Below are 24,880 nucleotides of genomic sequence, written 5' to 3' on the forward strand. Positions count from 1 at the left end.
CCGTGCCTGCCCTCTGGAATGAGGTTCTTCCCGGGGTTCAGATGGCCCTCATCCTGGTATTTATTTATTTATTTATTTATTTATTTATTTATTTATTTATTTGATTTGCCAATTGTTTACAAGATAATAAGTATAAGCGTATACATAGTTGTGAATACATGAAATGGGTACATATAAGAAAAATAAAAGAATAAGAGAAACAATAGGACAGGGACGGTAGGCACGTTGGTGCGCTTTATGCACGCCCCTACAGACCTCTTAGGAAGGGGTGAGGTCAATAGTAGACAGTCTAAGGTTAAAGTTTTTGGGGTTTGGGGAAGAGACTACAGAGTCGGGTAGAGTATTCCAGACGTTGACCACTCTGTTGCTGAAGTCGTATTTCCTGCAATCAAGTTTGGTGCGGTTTACTTTGAGTTTGTATCTATTGTGTGTTCTTGTGTTGTTATGGTTGAAGCTGAAGTATTCATTGACAGGTAGGACATTGCAATGTATGATTTTATATACCATGCTTAAGTCAGACCGAAGACGGCGTAATTCAAGGTTTTCTAGTTCTAGAATTTCAAGTCTGGTGGCATAAGGTATTCTACAACGAGTAGAAGAGTGGAGAACTCTCCTTGTGAAATATTTCTGGACTTTCTCAATTGTGCTAATATCAGATACGTAATGAGGGTTCCAGACTGATGAACTGTATTCGAGTATTGGTCTAGCAATGTTTTGTATGCTCTGGTTAGTAGTGTGATATTACCAGAGAAAAGCTACGTAGGATTAGGTTAACAACTCTTAATGCCTTTTTGGCTATGTAGTTGCAGTGGGCTCTAGCACTTAGATCATTAGAGGTGAGTATTCCAAGGTCCTTTACAGAGCTTGGGTCATCAACAAGTTCTTGACTATTCAGCTTGTATTTTATTTTCTGATTTTTTTGCCAATATGTAAGACAGAGCATTTATTTGTTGAGATTTGAAGTTGCCATTTGTTTGACCATTCAGATACATAGTCGAGATCTTTTGAAGGGTAGCAGTATTGTCTGTGGTATTGAACAGCTTTACATCATCAGCTAAAAGAATGCAATTGCTCTTAATATGATCGAAGAGGTTGGTCCTAGAACACTGCCCTGGGGGACACCACTATTGACAGATACTGGATTTGATAGGACGCTCCCGATTTTGACCATTTGTTGTCTGTTTGACAGGAATGCTTCTATCCAGTTATTCAGTTGTCCAGAGATACCATAGGATTTTATTTTTAGGAGTAGTTTGTCGTGGTACCACTGAATCAAAGGCTTTACAGAAGTCTATGTAGATTGCGTCTATTGCTTTGCCCTGGTCGAGTTGTGTCGTCCATATGTTTTTGCAGTGTAAGAGTTGCAGATTACAGGATAGTTTTTTTCTGAAACCAAATTGTTTATTGAGAGTAGGTTGTTTGTCTCTAAGTGGAGGATAATGGATTGGTTAATAATTGATTCCATGACTTTACAGGTGATGCAGCATAAGGAGATTGGCCTGTAATTTTCAACTAGGCTTGGGTCTCCCTTTTGAAGATGGGGATGACTGTGGCTTGTGACCATAGGTTAGGCAAGGAGCTGGTTCTGAAAGATTTTTCAAAGATTATGCTTAGAGGTTTGGCTATGGCAGTGGATAGCTTTCTTAAGATATCAAAGGTATCTGAAGACTCAAGCTCTTGATCCAGACCTTTTTTCCCCTTTTCCTTGTTCCCATTCAGGTTTGTTTTCTATAGTTAGTAGAAAAGTAAAGTAGCAATTTAATAAGAATAATTAAAAAATACTATGTGCTTGACAACCAACCTTTCAAAATTCAGAACAAAGAAAATGACTAAAAAAGTTATTTATTTTCAGCTAATCTTATTTATTTATCATTTAAGAATGAATCATTGTTTTCATTTATCAGTACTGATTTTTTAAAATGTTCTTTAATTTTATTCCATTGTTCTACATCCATGTAGGAATAAACTCTATTGAACCTAGTGGGGCTCATTTTGGAGTAAACATTCATATATTTGAGAAGGACAACTATACGAATTGAGAAAGAAAAGAAAGAAAGAGAAAAAAAGAAAAAAGAAAAAGAAAGAAAAAGAAAGAGAGAAAGTAAAACATATCTGATAGGGAAAACCTGACTGCTCTTAGTAAAGATATAAAACTTGTTATTTCCTAAAAATAACTTCAGTCTGTCATTAAATTGCTCATGTCTGAGAATTTCATCATCTTGTCACAAATTTCCAAATGGGCAGGAAGGACACTTGCTTGTGTGTAATGTGCTAGAACAGGGTCAGCTCCAGACTCCAGAGATTGCCTTTCAAAAACATTAAATAAATTGTCCATATCCCGCTGACAGGCCTCATAAGTGGCAGAGCAGCAATTTTGCTCAAGATTGGTTGACAAAATAAGTATCACTTTATGACAACCAGATGCCGGAAATAGCCATGTTAGATTTTGTGAACAGTTTTGACACTTCATCTTTCCTAGTGAAACTGGATTCTGAAACATGCATTAAAAAAGCAGTTATGGCTGAAATAATCCAGTGCATTTATACGTTAAGGTTGTGATTTTTTTTTTTTAATTGTTTCTTTTAAAAAACAACAACATTTGGTAAGCAAAATTCTTTTATCCAGAGAAGCCTGGAGAGGAAAATCACAATTTGTTCTATTTTAAGATATTAAATGTATTTACACATTAAAACAAAAAACCCACCAGACTCCTTGTGCTAATAGTGGATTTCTGTTAAGCTCTAAGCTGGCTTTCATGATAGCAGCAGTTGTGGCATTTTGCAAGACCTTATCTAGCTCTGTGAAGATACATGTAAAATAAGAGGACGGCCACTTGACCTTTTGGGCTCTTGACTGAGCTTGTCGGTGCATTTGCTAGTTGTTGACAGATTTGTCTTTCTTCATCTGCCAGCTATATCAGCTGTGTGTCGGGCTTTTCTTTGCATATGTTAACATATATCAGTTGCAAGAGGAACCTATTTCTAGAATGACTTTGCAAGCTTTAAAATATCAGGGAAGGGCATCTGGGAAAGTACTAGCTACACACTTTTAAAGGGACACAGTGGTTATCCATTAGCTACACATTTTTAATGGAACACACTGTTTACCCTTTAGCTACACACTCTTATTGCGACAAGGGCCCCTAGGATGCTGTATTTTGAAGGCCAGATCATTGGCCAAAGTTGATTACAGGGATCATGAGGTTTCCTTGTTAAAACCATACTTCTATTGCTCCATATGCTGTTGGGCCAGGCAGTCTGAAAGCTGAATTCTGCCAGATGAGTTTGTCCATGTCTCTTGACTGAATTATTTTCCTGGTTCTTCTCAAAGGTACATCTAGTGAGGAGACAGGAGAGAATTTCCTCATTGCTCTTCACAGAAGTCTCTCTCTCTCTCTCTCTCTCTCTCTCCCTCCCTCCCCCCCCCCCATCATCTATTTAATTTATCAGATTTTGGCACATAAACTCCCATTCAGGTACCAACTGAATCCAACCTTGGTTAGCTCCCAAGTGAGTGGATCATTAGCTCCCAAATGAGTGGGTGAGATCATTACCTACATTAGATCATTAGTATCATCAGTGCTGATGATGTTATCTAGTTTGGATAATGAAATGTCTGCAAGAAAACAACCAAACCCAAGAGAGCACCAAGGACCCCTCATTTCAACCCTGAGCTACAAATATTCTCCTTTATTAGATAAGTCAGTGAGAGGCACTGACCTGCTAACTTACTTGTTTATATCAAGTTGTGGAAGCTACCAACAAATTATTTTCTACAAAGGGTCAGAACTAATTAGAGCGGCCAGAAAATTTTCTTGACCTAGCCTCCTATTCAACGCAGTATTTGACTTTAATCCTTGCCTTTTGAATTTTTTTAAAGGCTGTTCAAATCATGGCTTTCCCTTTTGGGGGGAGGGGGTGACTTGTTTTGTTTTCCAGTGACATCATTTTAACTAGCGTGTCCTCAAATCTGGGAATTGTCAAGGTTTTCGTAGACTTCTGAGAGTTCTGTTTAAAAGAAACAAACAATTGTATGTAATAATCAATAAACAGCCATTTGTCATTGTATTCCTTTAGATAGTCATGTGAGTGTGTTAGCTGTTCTAATACAGAAAGTCATATTCCCATTATGAATGTATGATGTTTATACCATTGAATTACAGTTTATTCCCAAATTTATATTTGAGGGCCCACTTCACAGGGTTGTTGTTGTGGGAAAAATAGGAGAAGAAAAGTGTGTTTGATATGTTCGTTGCCTTGAGTTATTTGTAAAAACAGTACAGGTGGGATACAAACAAACAAACAAAAATAAAAACCAGCCCTTGTTTATTTCAACCATGTCAGATGTTTTAACCAAATCACTCAGAGGTATATCCACCAATATTCCTCCTAATATATATTCAGTTATCACAATAAGGAAATGATTAATGACATAAGAGAAAAAATCCTGGCGAGTGCTGTGAGGCTTAAAAAATAACCTGGGTGACTCAGTAAGAAGTTATTTGAAAACAATTAAACTTCTTTCCTCTTTCTGATCATGACCTCATAATTATGTCCATAATGTATAACCATTAAACTTCTGGTTTACTGCACCTTGAATACTGGAAATTATTCTGTGCTTTAAAAATAAAATAAAAGGAAACCTATATTTTATGTTCTGCTCTACTCTACGACCAAACTTTTAAAAAAAAGTTCTGAAGGAAAGAATTGTAGACACAGTAGGGCACCAAAGCAGTCTATATATTCCAGGCTTATCTTCAGTAGCATGACATATTGCCAAACAAATTATACATCTTGCAGATCATTTGTCCTAGCCAGGTATGATGCACTGCCTTCTGCAATAAGTATGATCATTACAAAAGATTCCTTACTTAATGCCTCTGGCCAGTGTGACTCCTACATTACAGAAGATGGGCAACTGAGTTTAATCAATTGGTCAATTAAATTTATGAATCTTTAGATAGAAACAATGTGGGGAAAAAAAGCATTCTTCATTTGCTGTATGCATGTTCATTTATTGGTTGATTTAAGTTTCTTTCCCAAGTCTCTGTCGGAAGCCCCAAGGTGACAGACATAACACTCCCTCTTCCTGGTCCAATAGGTTGACTGCAAGAGAAGAAATGGCCCAAAGTTACCCAATGAGCTTCCATGCAAGACAAGGACTTAAACCTGGGTCTCCACTATGCCAGTTCAACACCTTACCCACTACAATCCACTGGCAAGTTTTTAAAGGTGAGTGTAATATGTTAATTACTCTACTTGAAGAGTAGTTGGAATGCATGAGCAGTTATGGATGCCAGTTACTTGGAGCATGTGACACCACCACTCTGTGAGCTGCATTGGCTAAGGGTGCATTTCAGGGTGCGGATGTTTACCTTTACAGCCTTTCGTGGCTTGAGGTAGTATTAGCTACAACAGAAGTCCCCAACCCCCAGTCCATCCGCGGCATGCCAGAAACCAGGCCGTGCAAACAAATGACGCCCCATCCGTGGGATGCAGGCAGCATGCAAAACTACATCCCCTCCGGTCTATGGAAAAAACTCCCTGCACGGAACCAGTCCCTGGTGCCCAAAAGATTGGGGGCTACAGGACTATCTTTTCCCAGTGGAGCTTGTCCGTCCTGTGAGATCTGGCAGAAGAGGGTCCTGCCCACAAAAGAGCGCCATTTGATGGCGCCAGGAAGAACACCTTTTCTGCTATTGGTGCCTCTCTTCTGGAACATCCTTCTCCCAGAAAACAGATTTGCCTTGATTCTGTTGGCCTTTCTCAAAGTATTAAAATCCAGGTTTTACCATTATGATTGGTGCAGTGATTAGAGTGCAGTACTATAGGCTACTTCTGCTGCTTGACGGCTGCCTGCAATTTGGCAATTCAGATCTCACCAGGCTCAAGGTTGGCTCAGCCTTCCCTCCTTCCGAGGGGGGTAAAACAAGGACCCAGATTGTTTGGGGCAATATGCTGACTCTGTAAACCGCTTAGTGGTATATAAGTCTAAGTGCTATTGTTATATATGGATGAGCCCATTTCTTTGTCATCATTATATTGAAGATGTGATGTCAGAAATGTTCTCAGCTGCTAAGCTTTTATGTTATTATTTTCTTGTTCAAATTTGATTTGTTTTTTTTCTGTTTGTATTCTATTTTGTGAGCCACCCAAGGTCAAGTATATGCAATGGGAAGCCATATAAATAAAATTAATTAATTAAAATAATTTAATAAAGATGTTTGCAATTTATCTTCAGATAAATTATTCTTGTACTTCTATTTGGTTGAAAATATCTCTGAAAAATTTCCTTAGTCTCTGAAAATCAGGACCAGTGGCATACTGGATGCAGGAAAATATTCTTGATTGGTGCTGAAAACTGACCCCAAGCCACAAAGTTCAAATTCAGCTTAAAACTCTGTTAAAGTTCATGACTTTTATGGTTTGGATAGGACTATTTTCCACAAAGAACCACAATAGCCCTTATTTTCAGTTTTTCTCAAACCCCTTCATTATCATCTATTGAGCAAAGACAACCATCACTATTCCATGAAACTTCAGTCTGAAAGAATAGCAAAGTCCTCTGCAGCTGCATCAACATTTTCTGTAAAAAAAATAAAATGACATGACACAACTTGAAGTGTTGGCAATGCAGCTCAATTCTGAAGCCAGCCGAGTTCTGGAATGAGGCTATTTCCGAATTCTCGTGTCAAATGTTGCTGCCATCTTGCTTACTTTCCACTGAGGTTGGCCACAAATTAACAGCTGTACCCGAGCCTTGGAAAACACAAGTTTTTTCCAAGCCTTTTTTCTTTTAAGTGTGTGTTTTTCTAAATTTCACTTTGCTCCATATGGAGATGAAGGGAAAAAAAGTTAAATTAAACCATACATAAGAAACAGAATCTGAGGGGGAAAAAAGATTGGGAACAAATTTCATGTCTGCTTCTATGTTGGAAGGAAGGAAGGAAAGTCAATGAATGCACATACAGGAATGTTGGTGTTTTCAGCATTATTGGTTAAGACACCAGGCTAAAAAGAAGAAAACAGTAAATTTTAGTCCTGCCTTAACCATGAAAGTCAGTTTGGAGGCCTTAGTCCAACCACTCTCTCTCTATCCATTCCATCTCACAGGGTTGCTGTGGAGAAAGGAGGAGGAATAAAGTGTGTTGGACATGTTTGTTGCTTTGAATTATTTGTAAAAGTAACAAAAGGCTGGATGCAAATAAATATAACAAACAATTTTGTACAGTTGAAAACACTGAATGAATAATTTCAAAAAAATGCTTCAAACCTCATGTGACTGTATTTCCTTTGCCCTTTGTAATACAACAGGGGTCCCCAAACTTGGCAACTTTAAGACTTGTGGACTTCAATTCCCAGAATTCTCAAGCCATCTGGAGACCTCTGCAATACACAGAGGTAGTGATGCTCATGATCTTACTAGCGATAAATATAAAGGGCTGCCAGTATTAAAGCTCACCAAATATTATTTTTGAGGTTGCACTTGAGGATAAGATAGGCTGTTTGTTCAGGAGGAACTGCCTGAGGTAATTCTAAAGCAAGGTTGGTGGCATATTGGAAGGAGTGTGTCACAAAACAGCTGAAACACTATTTAGAATAGAGTAGAATAGAATATAATTCTTTATTGGCCAAGTGTGATTGGACACACAAGGAATTTGTCTCGGTGCAAATACTCTCAGTGTACATAAAAGAAAAACATTCGTCAAGAGTCAAGAATCATAAGGTACAACACTTAATGATAGTCATAGGGTACAATAAGCAATCAAATCACACTAGGAAACAGTTAATATAAATTGTAAGGATACAAGCAACAAAGTTTATCAATCTTGGTCACTTTAAGAACTGTGGACTTCAAAAGCTGGCTGGGGAATTCTGGGAGTTGAAGTGGCCAAGGTTGAGAAACACTAAACTGAACAACCAAGGAAGGAGAAATGGCAGACTAGGGTTAATTCTCCAGCCAATCACAATCTCCCCAGCAGCTCACTAGGAGTTTCGCAAGCCTCCTGTCAAGCTGTGTAATATGAAGCCATATTGATAGAGACGCTGCTGAAAAGCAGTTTGAAATCATTTGAAATTATTCTTATTTGGAGAAATAAATACAGCTAACAACAAAAATTCATATAAATGGACCTTATGTCTGTTGCACAGGAATGCTTGCAGAGTGGGCGATACTGTAATGTCTCTGAGGCTCATACCACTCTTTGTTTTAGAGGGGTTTAGAGTTGTAGACTAGAGTGCATATATCTTATGTCAGCATAATTGTGGTCTGGCAGCTGCTGGCAGTGCAGTGGGGCCTGAATGGAATGTAAAGAATGCAATCCCAGCAAATTTGGTCTTTTCTAGCTTCTCCACCAAGATGAGGAGAGCATCACACAAATGAGAAGCAACCTCTTTCTGAAACCAGTGGAAGGAAGAGAGCAAGTTAGGTAATGCACTGGTATTCTCCCTTCTTTGCAATGAGGAGAATTTCTGTAAAACTTACTTTTGAGAAAGTCCTCTACGAAGTCCTATGCTTTCTCCCCAGCCCCTTTTAATGATGTCACTCCCATATTTTCAGTTCAATCAATAGCAGATTTGGGGAATGCAAACCTGCTCAGTTTACAAGATTCATTCTCTGAGATCATATCTCAATATTGCTGTTGAAAATTAACTGATGATTTTGGCATCGTGTTGCTCGACAGAGCACTGGATCAAAACATCAGTACTATCTGAATTTCAATGTATTATGTCACCCCCTGTGGAATAGGTTGTACAATGTGCTCACATCCTTTCTATTCCACAGTCCTCCTAGGGAATAACTTAATCTATAACGTTACACATCTGGTGTGTGACTACATGAAGCTCACTGACTTAAACTTGGATGCTGGCTTTGGTTCCCATACTAGTGCATTAATTATCTGTGTTATTTGAAAACATTATGGATAAGACATATTGGAAGACAACAATATCACCATTCTACAATTATTAGCTAATGAGAAATTCAAAACACATGACTGACGGAGCCTCTGAATTGTCCCTGGTACATAATCCTATACAAGCTACAAATTGGAATCCTAATGCCTGAACCTGAGGAAAATGGCTGCCAAGCAACCTTGTCCCTCCTGTAGCTATGGTTCACTGGTATATTATTTATTTATTTATTTTAATTTATTTGTTTATCAAACATATACAAGATAACAAGTATAAACACGAACAAAGGAAGTAAATACAGATAAACGGGGACAGTAAGACAGGGACGGTAGGCATGCTGGTGCACTTATGCACACTCCCTTTAAGGACCTGTTAAGAATGGGGTCAAATCCACAGTAGACAGTTTGAGATTGAACCCGTGAGGGTTTGAGGCTGTAACAATGGAGGCGGGTAGAGCATTCCAGGCATTGACCACTCTGTTGCTGAAGTCATATTTTCTGCAGTCCATTTTGAAGTGGTTTACCTTGAGTTTGTATCGATTGTTTGCCGGTAAATTATTGTGGTTGAAGCTGAAGAAGTCATTGACAGGCAAGACATTGTAGCAGACAGTTTTGTGTACTATGCTTAGATCAGACTGCAGGCGCACAGTTCCAGATTGTCCAAGCCCAAAATTTCAAGCCTCGAGGGAATTCTATTGTGAGTAGAGGAGCGGAGTACTCTTCTTGAGAAATACCTCCGAACCCGCTATATTTTAGGCTTGAATCTGCTGATTCTTTTAGGCACCGTCTCTGGGCTCCAAAACTCAGGACTGCCACTAGATGACAGCAAAGTGTTACTGAAAACATGCTGCCATGTAGTGACTGACTGGATGTTTTGCAGCCCAGATACGGATGCATCAATTCATTTTATTTTTTTATTTTATTTGGTTAGTCAATTGCTTACAAGATAATAGGTATAAGTAAAAACATAGTTATGACTACATGGATACATATAAGAAAAATAAAAGAAACAATAGGACAGGGACGGTAGGCACGTTGGTGCGCTTATGCACGCCCCCATCTTTTTCTCCCACTGCGTCACTGGCAGAGTAAATAGGAAGAGAAGCAATCAAGTCACCCACACTATCCAACAGAAGCTGCATTTTCATCGTGTTGCTTAGTTCAGGTAATGTTCACTGGCAGCACCACCACAAGTTTGCAATGTTTGTTTGACTTGGTAGCAAATATATGCCTGGCAGCAAGGAAGCATTGGAAGGCAGCTGAGTGTAGACAGTGTTCCCTCCCTAAACAAGCCACTATCCACAGGTGCTGTAAAGAACCTTGTCTGGTTGCCAGCTCTGAAGTCATACTCGATTTCCCATCTGGTGAATCTCAGTTCATGGAACTAAAATGGAAGCATAATTTGGTTATTGAAAACGATATACCTGAGCTAGCCCTGATTTGAAATTCAAGACATCTTTCTTCTGGTTTGTCAGAATTCAGGGGTGCTGATGTTTGGTGACCAATGATCATCTATGATCATTGATCTGAATGGATTGACGACAATTGATTACATACACAAAAAATATCTAAGAAAAGAATGTCTGAGGTATTTGCTGAGTTCAGGAGGGAGAAGTGTATATGCTGAATAACAGCAGGGCATTTCCCAGGCTTTGAGTAAATATAAACTAGTATACCAGTGGATCTTTCGATTAAAAAAAACATGTAAGAGGTAAAATATGTGTGTTTGTATACAGCAAAGAAAGCAAGTCAATATATGAAAGCTGGGTAGGGTTGATTTTTTTTCTGTGCCCAAATTTTACCATCAGCATTTGATAGAGGAATTTCTTTCTCAGGGCTTTTTAAAAATTGAGTTCAGGTAGTCCTTGACTTATGACCACAATTGAGCCCAAAATTTCTGTTGTTAAGTAAACTTTCCCCATTTTATAACCCATTTTGCCAGAGTTATTAACATGCTCTCATTAAGTGAATCTGGCTTCCTCTGTTGACTTTGCTTGTTGGAAGCTGGCTGGGAAAGTTATAAATGGTGATCATGGGACCACAGGATAGTCATAAATGGATCACAGTTGCCAAGTGCCCAAATTTTGATCATGTGATCATGGGAATGGTGCGATGGTAGTAAATGTAAAAACTGGTCAAAATTCACTTGTGTCAGCGCCATTGTAACTTTCAAGGACTACCTATATGTGAGGAAAATTAAAATAGGCCTATTAAGTAGCCTTTATAATCCTAAGGGAAATTATCTATCTGTCTGTCTGTCTATCTATCTATCTATCTATCTATCTATCTATCTATCTATCTATCTATCTATCTATCTATCTATCATCTATCCTTATCATTTATATGCCACTTACTCAAGATCCAGTGGAGTACATCGATTAATTAAAAACAGGCAACAGAAGAAGAACAAAAAAAAACCCCAGAATAAAAAAGAATGTCAGAAATAGTAAGAAGGCTATCTATAAAAAATTAAAGAGCATATGCAGCTTCAGAAATATGAATTTTTCCTTATATTGTCTTCAAAAGAGATCCCAGTCTCAGTCCACTGTTCTTGAGCCCAAATGATAAGTAAAATGAGGTGGGCATTGTTTAAATTGATCTGTGTAGCTTTATTCTTCTAGTTTATAATTGAATGCATTGTCTCAGATCTGAAGGAGGCAGTGAGGGACAAAGGCAGAGATGGTATTCAGCAGGTTCTGATCAGTTCTGGAGAACTGGTAGCGAAAATTTTGAGAAGTTCATAGAACAGGCAAATCCCACCTCTGACTGGCCCCACCCCCATCTATTCTCTGCCTCCAGAGTCCCAGCTGATCGGCTGGGTCTTCTTTTGTTGCCCTGCACAGGAGAACGGAGATGGAAAGCAGATTAGTGAGGTGAAAGGGAATGGGGATTTTGCAGTAACCTTCCCCCAGGAGTGGGGAGGGAATGGAGATTTTATAGTATCCTTCCCCTGCCACACCCACCAAGCCACGCCCACCAAACCATGCCATACCCACCAAGCCACGGCCACAGAACTGGTAGTAAAAAATTTTGAATCCCACCACTGGACCGAGAGGCATGGAGACTGCTGATCCATAGAGTGGCCAAGGGTCAGACATGACTCAATGGCTGATGCCAACAATGCATCGCAACATCTACTTGCTTTGGGCTTAAACCAAGAGTTAACAACCCTGATCAAAAGCAGATTAAATTTTTTCCCTAGATGTGCTTCAGAGCGTTTACAAAATATTAATGATCTCTGCAATTACCTTAACAGCTTAATAATAAAACTGGTTCCCAAAATAATCTGGCATTCTTCCCTTTCCTTCAGTGGACCGAGAGAGTGGCGTGATTTATGCCTGACCTACTATCGTATTCTTTCCTGCTGAACTCTGAAGTTAAAGTTTGCCATGAGAACTTTGCACATCCATTAGTCATTAGCAGATAGCAGGGAAGAAACTTAATTTCCATTCAAACATGATTCAAGATCAACCCCACTCTAGTTGTCCAAAAGGGGAGGGCTCTGTCTGGGAAAACAGAAACAAAAGCAAGTTTTTTGTAATTTGGTGTGTTGAAATTGTGTATTAAGGCATATTCCTTAAATAAAATAGCTTAGCTACCTTGTCCAACAATCATTCAAAGTTATGGTGAAACAAAATAGACTTGCAATCAATTTATAATTGTTCGTGATTATTATTTGGACCTTTTGCAACTGGCAGGCATTTGCATTCATTGCTGTGTCCCATAGCCACATGATCATCACGTGTGTGTTTAGCAGTTGGTTTATGGCAGCGTTAATAGAGAAGGTGGAAATAAAACTGTAAGTTGCAGTCATATGTTTTGCTTAATGACCACAGCAATTCACTTAATGACTGAAGAGCAGGTAAAGTCATAAGCCAATCATGGCCACATGTTTTTTTTTTAATCTAAGTGACCGTAGAACTGAGCGATAGAGTTGCTGATTTCTATTATGGTTGCTAAGCAAGGACTACTTTACATCTAGAATATTGTTTCTCAAACTTGGCAACTTTGACCCCCTGAAAAATAGGGGGAGCCCCTCTACCAGAAGAAATGTATTTTGCAGGCTAAAATGACCCTAAAGTTAGAGGCAAAGTCTGTTTTCTTCTAGCTGCTCACTTCAGTCCAGCTGTTTGTCTCGTGATTTCTCAAACCGTGTTGGAATTCAGCAAACTATACAGCACCAAGAGCCAGCAATAACTGCCTTGTATGTTTGATCAGACTTCAAATGTTTGGCAGTGATTGCTCAGCAGAAACAAGTCATATATTGATTCTCATGGTTTTATGACAGGCAAATGTTTTTTCTGCCAACCCAGACATTTTAGAGCCCAGCAATTAACCAGCTGTTAAGTTAGACTTAACACCCACAAAAGCATATGGGCTACACTTCACTGTACTTCACCCTATCAGCATAAAATCTGAATAAGAATCCAGCCATTGTTAGACACTGTAGATTATTTTTCACTCAGTTAACAGAGGCCATTTTTATTAATTCCTCCCTGCCACCATCTGAAACTCTCAACATCGTATTTCAGACATTCAGGAGAAAGATAGGGAAGAGGGAAAGGAGATAAAGCAGGTTTTCTGACAAGTTAAGAAAGTTAGAATTCAACAAAGCTTTTTATCACATAATTTGGACTGGTTTCCCCAAGGCCTTTTCAATCTCTCACTATTCGTTTTGTCCTGTATGGAGGGTCTATGAATTGAAAATCCAGATCACTTAGTGTTGAATGCACAATTTCCTTACCTCTTCTTGGCTTTTATTGTCAGTGTTGAGGGGTCAGGGACTGAGACGTGTTATGAAACTAAAAGCTTCACTTACGTTTTGTTAATAAATAATATTCCCATTTCCTTCCCCCTCCCCCACAACAACCACAAGCCTGTCAGATGAGTTGAGCTTAGAGAAGTGCAATCTGGGTGACTTTGGACCACTCTCTATCAGCCCCACCCAAATAGTAGAGGACTTTTATGTTAATAACTATCTATTATCTTAATTGTTGTAGCGGTGGCGGAGATGAGAAATGCTTTCGGCATTATGCCTGGTGGAAATGTTTGTAGAAGAACTACCCAGTGGTAAACTCTATTTAATATAGCTGTTGTGAACAGATTAAGAAAATAACATTATGTTCCTCTCCAAGCGGCCTCTTTTTTGGGAGCAGCTGAAATCCTTGTGAATATCCTCTAATTACTGAAGAATGAGTGCCTTGTAGTGGGCATCTTACTTTGTTGACAACCTGTTTATTTCTGCCAAAAATTATGGGGGATTTTTTCTTCTGAAAATTATGAAACACCTTTAATTCTATTTAGACTGAATATTATTAGTAGGGACCCTGGGAGTTAGCTCTTGGCTCCTGGAATTTGGTAGATTCTTCTCCCCCTTTACATTAATATGCATTTAGCTAGCTCTGCAATCATTAATCTACAGGTAAGGAAGTAGATGCTATAAAAAGGATGGGGTTCTAACAGTGGTGTGATTCAATTTTTTTTTACTATCGGTTCTGTAGGCGTGGCTTGGTGGGCATGGCAGGGGAAGGATATGTAAAATCTCCAGTCAGAGGTGGTATTTGCTGGTTCTCCAGACTACTCAAAATTTCCGCTACCGGTTCTCCAGAATTGGTCAGAACCTGCTGAAGACCACCTCTGGGTTCTAAGGTAGTTGAATAAAAAGAACATTTCAGTACCCTCCTCCCTCTTACAGCCCAAAGCACTGTGATCCTCCTGAGTGATGTGAGACAAAATGTGAAGGGCTGCTAAAATAAATAATTTCCTGAATCCTTTATCAGCCTTCTGCATCTAGACTGCATCATTGTTAGTTTGGATCATTGTTAGATGACAAAACGGAAATAGAAAAAAAAACCTGAACCTTTGCTGTTTTCTAGTGGTAATCTGGAGATTATATTTCAACCAAGATTTAGTATTCCTAACCTTTTCCCCCCTTCCACCTCACCCCATCACAAAGAGGCTTTTCAGCTGGGACCATATGTTGCAGGGATGATGAGATGGACAGGAGGCCTCCCATCTGTGATCTTCTTTAACTTAGATTAGGAATCAAGTGTTTGCCTATATTATTTCTTAGTTCTTTATTAATGAATTAAGAGTGCTCCAATCTGCTATTCTGGCATCTGACAGCATATATAATATGTATGAACAGTGAATGTTTAGTATCAGAATCTACCTCGCTGCCCACCCCGTACCCCCACTGCCCCGAAGAGTTGTGTAGGTCAGTATGAAAGTGGAGTTTGGGTCTTAGAGCTGAAATCTACAAGAAATAATAATACTTGTATGCGGGACATGGAGGCCTTGGGGAGGATCCCATGGTTCCTGAATAGCTGAGAAAAAGTAAGTTTGCTTTGTGGGGACCTGGAATGAATTATTCTTCCTCTGTATCCTTTGGGCTTATCTGTAATGATAAATTAAAAGAGACAAACCCAGAACATCCCTACCTTCTACAGATACTAACTGGTACGACTGAATTCCTTTTGATTGATTGATGGTGCTGCTGGGGTCTTAGAATCATAGGGCTAGAAGGGAACTTGGAAGTCTTCTAGTCCAACCCCCTGCCCAAGGCAGAAGAACTTAAACTATTCCAGACATATGATTGTTCATTCTTTTCTGAAAACTTCCAGCAAGGGACCACCCACAACTCCGGAAGGGTAGTTGTTCCATTGATTAATGGTTCTCACTGTCAGGAAATTCCTTCTTACTTCTAGGCTGGATTTCCTTCTAATGAGCTTTCACCTATTGAAGTGGTGTAGGGTTTCCTGCCTAAGCAGGAGGTTCGACTTAGAAGAGCTCTAAGCAGAGGTGGTATTCAGCAGGTTCTGACCAGTTCTGGAGAACCCGTAGCGGAAATTTTGAGTAGTTCAGAGAACCAGCAAATACCACCTCTGACTGGCCTCACCCCCATCTATTCTCTGCCTCCTGGGTCCCAGGTGATCGGCTGGGTCTTCTTTTATTGCCCTGCACGGGAGAATGGAGCTGGAAAGCAGATTAGTGAGGTGGGGAAGGAATGGGAGATTTTGCAGTATCCTTCCCCTGCCATGCCCACCAAGCCATGCCCACAGAACCGGTAATACATTTTTTTGAATCCCACCACTGCCTCCAAGGTCCCTTCCAACTCTGTTATTCTATTCTATTCTATTGCATCTTGTCCTCTCTTCGGGCGCTATAGAGAATATAAATCAAATCCTTCTTCCCTGTGTCAGCCCTTGAAGTACTAGAGAAGACTGCTGTCATACCTTCTAAGCTTTTCTCTTTGTTGGGTAAAACAGTTAGTTCCTTTAGCTGTCCATCGTTCATTGTAAGGTTTAGGTTCCAGGTCCTTTATCATCTTTGTTGCTCTTTTCTGTGCTCTTTCTAGGATCCTCACCATCTTTTTGGTATCCTATGTAACGATTGTATGCTACTTTCCCAGCATCATCCTGCTGCAATAGCAGGGATTTGTATAAACAGGAGCTTCAGAACATGGAACAATGAAAAGTGCCCAGGATGCCATCATGGACTGATAAGATAAAAGAGAGAAGAGGAAAGACTAAATATGCAGCATGAAGCCCTTTGGGTAAGATAAACATGTAATAAGTAAATAATGTTTCTGCAGCTTCCTCATGAAATGTGAACAGTGTCCCACCATGAAAATATACTTTTTACCCACTTATTTATCTTTTTATCATCGAATGTCAAAGTTTATAGTATGCTATTCATCTCCTTTAAAAAAAAAACCCTTATACCTGCTAGTGCTTTGTTTTTGGTTTTAAACTGAAGTAGTTTTCTGGTGCCCAGAATGTTCCAGCTTGTTGGACATTAATCTTCCAATCTAGTTAAGGGGCAGAAGAAATGAGATAGTTCCTGAAACTTCAGCAGGATAACAGCAGAATTTCTCCTTCAGTGGAACATGAAGACCAGTGTTGCTGAACAACAAATCCCTTAGAATGATTGTGAGTAGGGGTAAAAAAAAAATCATCCTGTCCCTAGACAAGCTATTACTTGGACTGCTAATTACTAGACATCCCACATCACGTTGTATGCCTGTGCTTTGGCTCCTTTCCACTTCATCTAGTTACATATTTGTCAATTAAATGGAAGAGGAACCTACTATCAGAAATCCATGGGAGACATTTGTGGTTCCTCATTAAATATCTCCGTTAACTTATGAGAAACAACCTAAATGAGATGAGTTTTCCATCTGTTGTTATAGGAAAGTTTTGGATTAAAAAAAAATCCCTTGAACTGCCTAAGGGTTTCATTTTATGAATATCCGTAAAATGCATTTTGCAGAAAAATGGCAAATATACTCTAAACTTGTATTTGTATAGAATTTACATAATGCTCCATTTTAAGTCTCCAGACAACATTTAAAAGTCCTGCTGGTTTTTATTGTTGCAAATATTATTGTGGCATATGCCTATGATAATGACTATGACATGTCAATGTAACTGTCTGGAGTTTTACAACACAAGAAAATGGCATATGTCTTAAGAAACCTGCAATCTAAAGTATAGCATTAGCAGGAAGGGTAAGAATGAAAAATGAGACAGAAACAATTGCTTTGGTTTGTTATGTTTCGCATTTACCACTGTACCTTTCCTGCATAGACAAAAACTTGTGCCTTCTTATGGACCTGGATTGGTAGATGATCTCTAATGGTGTCTTATTTGCTGGTTCTCCAATAAGACCATTTTTGTGTGTGTGTCTGCATGCATAACAAGATTTCACAGGCTGTTATTACTCATTACTTTCACTCCCTAAATTCTGCATTATTGAATGGAATCTTATTGAGTTCAAACCTTTTATGGTTATGTTGAGAGCATTACCAAGGAACAGGGAAGATCATATATACTCATGGTTTTTCAGTACACTGGGTCATTTCAATCTTCATGGACAAAATGTCATTGTCTGAGCTTTCTTAATGAGTTTTTCCAGAGAGCATTATTATGCAGTATTTGTCCTGACTCATTATAAATTTTTGCAGGATCCAGAAGTATCATCTTCCGTCTCCAAATATGTTTCCATATTTCCCCACTGTTTCTTTCATCTTGTTAGTGACCACAGATCAGCTAGGGATTGCAAAAATGGAATACATTCAATTTACGTGTTATAAACTTTGGCACTAAACATGAATTGATTCCAGCAGGAATACAGAATCCAGCAAATAAATGGAGTGATTACATTGCAAAGGGTAAAATCACCCATAAATCAAGTTTGACTACACAGATATGCCCAGGCCATTTTAGTCCTTCTCACTTTTCCTGGTTGTGCCTCCATCCAAGTACCAAGTTGGTCCTTTCCTCTTCTTTTTCAGTCAAAATTATTTAGTCCCTGCCATAAATGGTAACTTTAACTAGACTGAGTTGTAGCACAAGAGTTCTAAAAAACAAAGTTTGGTAAAGGTGAAGGATAGTGATGGTGTTCTTTGAGAAAAGACATGCCACTGATGTGCAATTATGGCTCTGTTTACAAATGTATTCCTGCTTGCTCTTTAATCCAGATCCTTCTATGAAAGCCCAGAACTCCTCTCTTGGCCTCCTGCTGTGGTACTTACTAAAGAACCATTTCCAATTTCAATTATGTACATACATTTGCATTCTTAATTTTGAAGAAAAAACACAACTGCTAGAGGAGCACAAATGTATACTCTTTCCCCATTCTGTATTAGCATACAGATGGCAATTCCATTTCACCAAGCACAGGAGGTGTAATGGTATGTGGGAATGACCTTGGGAGAAAGGAGGAAGAGCCACACCCTAGACAATTGCCTGATAAACAAAATCTGAGTCCGAAGGAGGAGGGATGGCAAAAGCGTCTCAGAAGGGACCTCCCTGGTTTTGGGGAGAATAAAGGTGCGGGACAGGAGGGTTCTTTTAGATGTGCAAGATTCTGTTAATATCACTTTACAATAAAGATAGAGGTAGTATGCCTGGGTTTGCATTTTGCCTGGACTACCTCGCAAGGTTGACAGAGGAAGAGAGGGGCAAAATAACAAAGGGAAAGAAAATAAGAAGCAATACTTATAATAGTTCAGGACAGCCAGGACGACCTAAACCAAGGAAACAAACTCACCGAGTTTCATTATCCATGTAAGACATGTGTAAAACTCACCATAATTTAATGTGGAGTTTTGCTTCTATTTTCCTTGAAGTGATAGCAACTCCTGAATGCATCTCTCAGGATCATCCTGCATTTGCCCATATTTGACTATAAAACTGTTCAGTGGTGGGATTCAATTTTTTTTACTACCGGTTCTGTGGGCATGGCTTGGTGGGCATGGCAGAGGAAGGATATTGTAAAATCTCCATTCCCACCCCACTCCTGGGGGAAGGTTACTGCAAAATCCCCACTAACCTGTTTTCCAGCTCCATTCTCCTGTGCAGGACAACCAAAGAAGACCCAGCCAATCAGCTGGGACTCAATGGGAGCCAGAGAATAGATGGGGGTGGGGCCACCCAAAGGTGGGATTTGCCGGTTCTCCAAACTACTCAAAATTTCCGCTACCGGTTCTCCACAACCAGTCAGAACTGGCTGAGTACCACCTCTGGAACTGTTGTAGCTATTTATATTCAACTTGCCGCCAGGCTAGAGCTGATTCTGTGTGTTGATTTGTAGGCAAAAGCTACTTAAGTCTTTTGGATTGATTTACCCAGATTTACTTCTCACATCTCAATCCAGGGTCAAGTAAGCCAACTGCTTCAGCATTTGTTCATTTACCGTATGGCTTTGTTTCTTTATTTAGACAACTTATATAATTGCCTTCTTTACATATGACTCAAGGCAATGCACAATTAAAACAACAATAACATTATAAAAGGGATACAATTATAACACATAGTAAGAATAATCATTTGTTCCATGACAGGCATCTTGTAGACTAAGTAAACTTTACCTTTCTGCAACAGAGGGTTGTGTGCCAAACTAAAGTTGTCAAGGTTGTTTAATATCATTATTGCCAAATAAGCACAAAAATACCCACCCACCCCCAATCTGATAGGCTTATTGCAATTTATTTCTAGCTGTTTTGAAATGACTTCTTACTGCAAGGCTCCACTGCACAAAATCAGGCTATCTTAAATGTTGTATCTGTTATCTGAGCACCCTCCTTTTGGGGGGGAGGAATTTCTGTACATTACTAGGCCTAGATGAAGGTTGACAAGAAGGACATAAAGGTGGTGACTTCTGGATTATTTTGGCTTTTATCTGTGCTAGATGGCTTCTCTTCTAAGGGCCACTGGCTCTTTGTAGACCAACTAATGAGGCAAGGCAAATCTGGATTGACTAGGGGAAATTTTCTTGGTGGATGCATCCTGAGCTAAAAAACTTACCAAGATAAGGGCAGGGGTGGAATTCAAATTTTGTAATAACCGGTTCTGTGGGCATGGCTAGGTGAGTGTTCTATCGCCAGAACAAAGTAGACTCGAGACTGGAGTTGAGTTCAGCTCTTTATTTAACTGTCAGTAACTTCGACTAAACTCAAGCCGCGGCAGACTCTTTTATAGCGGCTGCTCGCGGCTCGCAACCAATGGCATCATTTTAAACCTCCCGCCGTTTAGGCAGCCAATCATATTCCGTTGTTAACCACCAATCGCTAGGCGGTAGTGATTGTCCAATCGGAACGTAGTATTACGAGTATGCAAATGTCTACGAGTATACAACAGTGGGCATGGCCATGTGACTGGGTGGGCGTGGCTTCTTCTTCTTCTTTTTTGCACCACCCCATTTTTTGGGCCTTCTGGGCCTCAGGGGAGCCTCCTGGGGGGCATTTTTGCTCCCAGGAAGCTTTCCTGTGGCTCAGGAAAGAAAAAAACCTTCCTGAGCATGGCGGGGGTGGGGGTCATGCAGCAACCCCCTGCACTCTGTTTTGGGCCTCCTGTGCCCCAGGGGAGCCTCCTGCGGGGAGTTTTTGCTGTGCTCCCCTCCATTTTTTATTTTTATTTTGCCTTCCTGGGCCTCAGGGAAGCCTCCTGGGTGTATCAGTAAGTAAGCGAGGGGAATCCCGGCACAGCTGATCATAGGAACAGCTTGTTGTCGGGAGGGGGGAAAAAAGGAATTCCTTAAGGAGTGACTGGGCGGGGAAGAACGCAGTCATGTGTACAATGTTGCATGTGTGTGATAAGGACTGACTGGGTGGGGAGGGGCAGGAGAAGAGGGGAGGGACCAGCCAGGGGCACAATTTGCCAGTTCTCCAAACTGCACCGAATCATAACAACCGGTTCTATAGAACTGGTCCGAACCAGTAGATTTCCATCCCTGGATAAGGGTGATTAATAATACCTTTCCATTTTGCAGTATCCTTCCCCTGCCATGCCCACCAAGTCTTTAATGTTCTTCCTTGCCTTGCTGAAGATCACCATTAGACATTGCATACTAGATCCTTAAACGAATTCTATTTACTTGTCTAGGAATGGACTTCCCTATTCCCCATAACAAAATAGTAGCCAAATGATTATTCTTCGTTGTACTTTAGCATTGCTACGTGCTGTTACAATTTATTGATTTATTGTTTTGTACTGTCCCAGTTGATGCAGTTGTCAGATGGAATGATATTCAAGAGTCAAACAGGGTTATCTGGTCACTGTTTGACTAGGAACATATCCCTAAAGGACTTTGGATCTGAGATCTGTCATCTGGCTACCTTCTTGTTATGGACATGACCCTATACTATCTGGTGGCAGTGGTAGGATGACTCAGATTGTCCACATTACTATTCCATTTTATCCTAGCAGCAGTTGGACTTTTCTGAGCAATAGATTGCAGCATTATTAGTTCCTATTTTTGTACTTCTAATTAAGAGAAGTTGTGACGCATAATGTTATGGCTATTTAAATCCAGTTCCATGTGGCTTTTGTTTTCCCTTTGCTTTTCTTCATGGATGTAATGAAGTAATATTTGCTAGGTAAATGATCCTCTTTTCAACTGATGAACAAAAAAATCTAAACTAAAGTATAAAAAAAGCAAGGGAAACAGAAGGAAGAATAATTCTGTTCACAAACAGGAGTGTCTCTTGGTTATCTTGGCACTATTTCAGAAGGCAAGTCCATTATTTTTCAAAAGAACAAAGCCAAGAGTGAAATACAGCATTTTCTTCCTCAATATCAACATATTGTAGGGTCAGTGTAGCTCAGTGGAGTGTTCTTTACTGTTGAGCAGTGTGTCACCATAGCTACTATGCTACGGGCTTCATAGCCCATTTGTCTAAAAACCAGCTGATGAGCAAACCGATTAAGAGGCTGGTTTAGCTTCCAGGTCCCGCTTTTGGCCTTCCAAGCATTCAGCTGGCCATAGGGAAATCAAAACGCTGAACCTGAATGGGCCTTTACTTTGATTCACCAAAACTCTTTATGTACTTAAAGCATGAGGAAGCCCCATGCAGAGGAGATGGCTACCCAACTTTCTGTTGAAAAACATCCAACAACGGGACTTAAAAAAGGATTCAAACTGCAGAGATCCAGCTTGTTCTTTTTTTAAAAAAACAAATCCACAGTAATAAAATTTAAAGAAGCGTGCAGCTAACTTGATTCTTCAAAAATAACCTCTCTGCTCTTGGTAAACTTATGATCTCGTTCAATCCCCCAGCCTATTTCTTAAGGAACGTTAGTCATCGCATCCTGTCATATCCATTTGGTTTTATTTTGCACATCATTCCCAGTGCTTAATAAGTATGTCTCTCCACCTCCACTCTATTACCGAATGCTTTGAATAACTATTAACTTCTTGGTTAAAAGCAGTTAATTATCAACAGGTAATCTTGCATAAAAACTACTCTTAGTCCTTTTCTCCTAGATGTGGGAGAGTCCATAACAGTGACCTTCAGTAACACCTGGTACCTGAAGCTTGCAAAACACCTGACTTGAAATAATATCACATTGGTTTATCTGCCATCCAAGGTCAGAAACAATGTGAACAAGTTATGTTTTAGAGGCTTGATGTTTTTCAACACCCAGCTCCCTTTCCAATTAAGATATGGCTCAGGATCTTTAAAAAAAAACATGACTTATAAGCATGTTCCTCCCTTGCTCTGAAAGCTTTGCACACTGAAGCTAATCTGTGGTGTGTTCTGTGTTACTGAAAAACACGTTGTAGCAGCACAGCTGCCTTCAGTAGCTAGTGGAAATGTGTTCTGAATAAAACTGATGCCTATTATGATCTACCCTTCCTCTCTTTAGGAGAATGAACCTCTAATTATGAATAAACTGTCATAAAATGAAGAACTTTTGCAATCCCACTGGTCAGGAAGGAGTAGTTGTGTTTCAAAGGCAGAATAATGCAGGACTGGAGCACATGAGTGATTCCAAAGTTCCTTTAGTTGTAGAGTCGCAGGAGAATACCACTTTATAATGCCTTGGTAAGGCCGCACTTGGAATACTGCATCCAGTTTTGGTTTCCACAATGTAAAAAAGATGTCTAGAAAGAGTGCAAAGAAAAGCAAGAAAGATGATTAGAGGACTAAAACATATAAAAAATGGTTGCTGGAACTGGGTATGTCTAGTCTGATGAAAAGAAGGACTAAGGATGACATAATAGCAGTGTTCCAATATCTCAGGGGCTGCCACAAAGAAGAGGGAGTCAAGCTATTCTCCAAAGCACCTGAGGGTAGGACAAGAAGCAATGGGTGGAAACTAATCAAGGAGAGAAACAACATTAGAACTAAGGAAAAATTTCCTGACAGTTAGAACAATTAGTAGGTGGAACAACTTGCCTCCAGCAATTGTAAATGCATGCACATTCTGAACTATAGGCTTGAGTTGCATCTTGGTTTAAAGCAATGGCCTTCATACTGATTTCATTAGAAAGATTACCAACCAATTACTGCTCTCTCATTAGCAATGCTAACACCATTTCATACTGAATAAGAAGCACACCGCAGAATAAAATCCACTGTTGCCTAAGGACGAAAATAGATATGCTGGGTAGACTTCTGTTTCATATACATGCATAACAAAAAACTTGCATGTATATCTGAAGGATTTTGCTGTCTGAATATGTAACGTGAGTGCAAGTAAACACATATAATTTGAGGCTACAAAGTTCTTCATTTTTAAAAAAGAAATAAACCCATTGATTCCAACAGGAGGTACTCTCAAGTAAATATGCATTGGGATTGAAACTCAAACTAAATTAAGTGTTGCTGAATCTTGGCATAGCCCCAGGAGATGCTTCTTGGAAAAATCTGGCCACTGTCAAATGTTGAGTTAATAGTTTCAGGATCTATGTTATAATAAACAATCCTTGTAACTGCTAGAAACCAAATATAACTTCACGGAGTTCTGAATACAAACATGTCTCCATTCAGCATTCTTTTACAAACCGTAGCAAAAAAAGTCTGTCATTGATGTCGGAAGATTTGCGGGGGGCAGGGGGGAAATATGCATATGGAATTCTAGATTAAATTGGTGAGGTAGATTTGACATGAACCTGGGCTATATGGATATAGTTTATTGCTGAAAGTAAAAGCTGCCCAACCTATCTATCACCCATACTTTGGCTAACATCAATAAAGGTATATATGAAAACTGGACTGAAATTTATTACATGGACAACCAGTTAGCACAATTCAACGTCACCCTTTGATAATAAAGTAGCTAGCCAAGACTTCTTCCAATGGATCAGTCACTGAAATAGGTTCCAAGCAGGGGTAGGATTCAAAAATCCCAGCAACTGGTTCGCTGCACGGTTCCTGGGTGGGCATGGATATGGTGGGCAGGGCCTACTGGAACATCCTGTTTTCGGCTTCTGTTGGGCCTCCAGAGGCTGGGGGAGGCCATTTTCACCCTCCCAAGAGTCCAGAGGCCTTCCCTGGGCCTCTGGAAGGGCAAAAACAGCCTCCCCCGGCCTCTGGAGGCCCCCCGGAAACTGGAAACAGGCTCATTTCCAGACTTCCAGAAGGGCCGTTTTCCCTCCTCCCAGAGCTTCCACGCGGACCCTCCATCAAAAATGGGCTGCATGGAGACTTCTGGGAGGGGTGGGGCCAGATGGTCATTTGAA

General features: G+C 39.8%; 2 long non-coding RNA genes across 2 annotated transcripts in view; one reads left to right on the forward strand and one right to left on the reverse strand.

Moving 5' to 3' along the window:
- Nucleotides 1–3,206: 3,206 nt before the first annotated feature.
- LOC148132853 (uncharacterized) overlaps nucleotides 3,207–24,880 on the forward strand; it is a 54,105-nt gene continuing 32,431 nt past the window's right edge. The window contains exons 1-3 of the long non-coding RNA XR_015750022.1: nucleotides 3,207–3,330; nucleotides 5,101–5,231; nucleotides 16,269–16,466. This is a non-coding gene — a long non-coding RNA (uncharacterized LOC148132853). The remainder of the gene's footprint in view (nucleotides 3,331–5,100; nucleotides 5,232–16,268; nucleotides 16,467–24,880) is intronic.
- Nucleotides 7,756–19,428, reverse strand: LOC148132854 (uncharacterized). Its single transcript, XR_015750027.1, has 3 exons — nucleotides 19,247–19,428; nucleotides 16,147–16,409; nucleotides 7,756–10,295 (listed from the first exon to the last, which is right to left on the reverse strand). It is a non-coding gene; the product is annotated as an uncharacterized LOC148132854 (long non-coding RNA).

This window comes from Notechis scutatus, chromosome 1 (assembly GCF_049901735.1).
Source record: "Notechis scutatus isolate UNSWTSFEM ecotype Mainland chromosome 1, rNotScu1.2, whole genome shotgun sequence".
NCBI lineage: Eukaryota > Metazoa > Chordata > Lepidosauria > Squamata > Elapidae > Notechis > Notechis scutatus.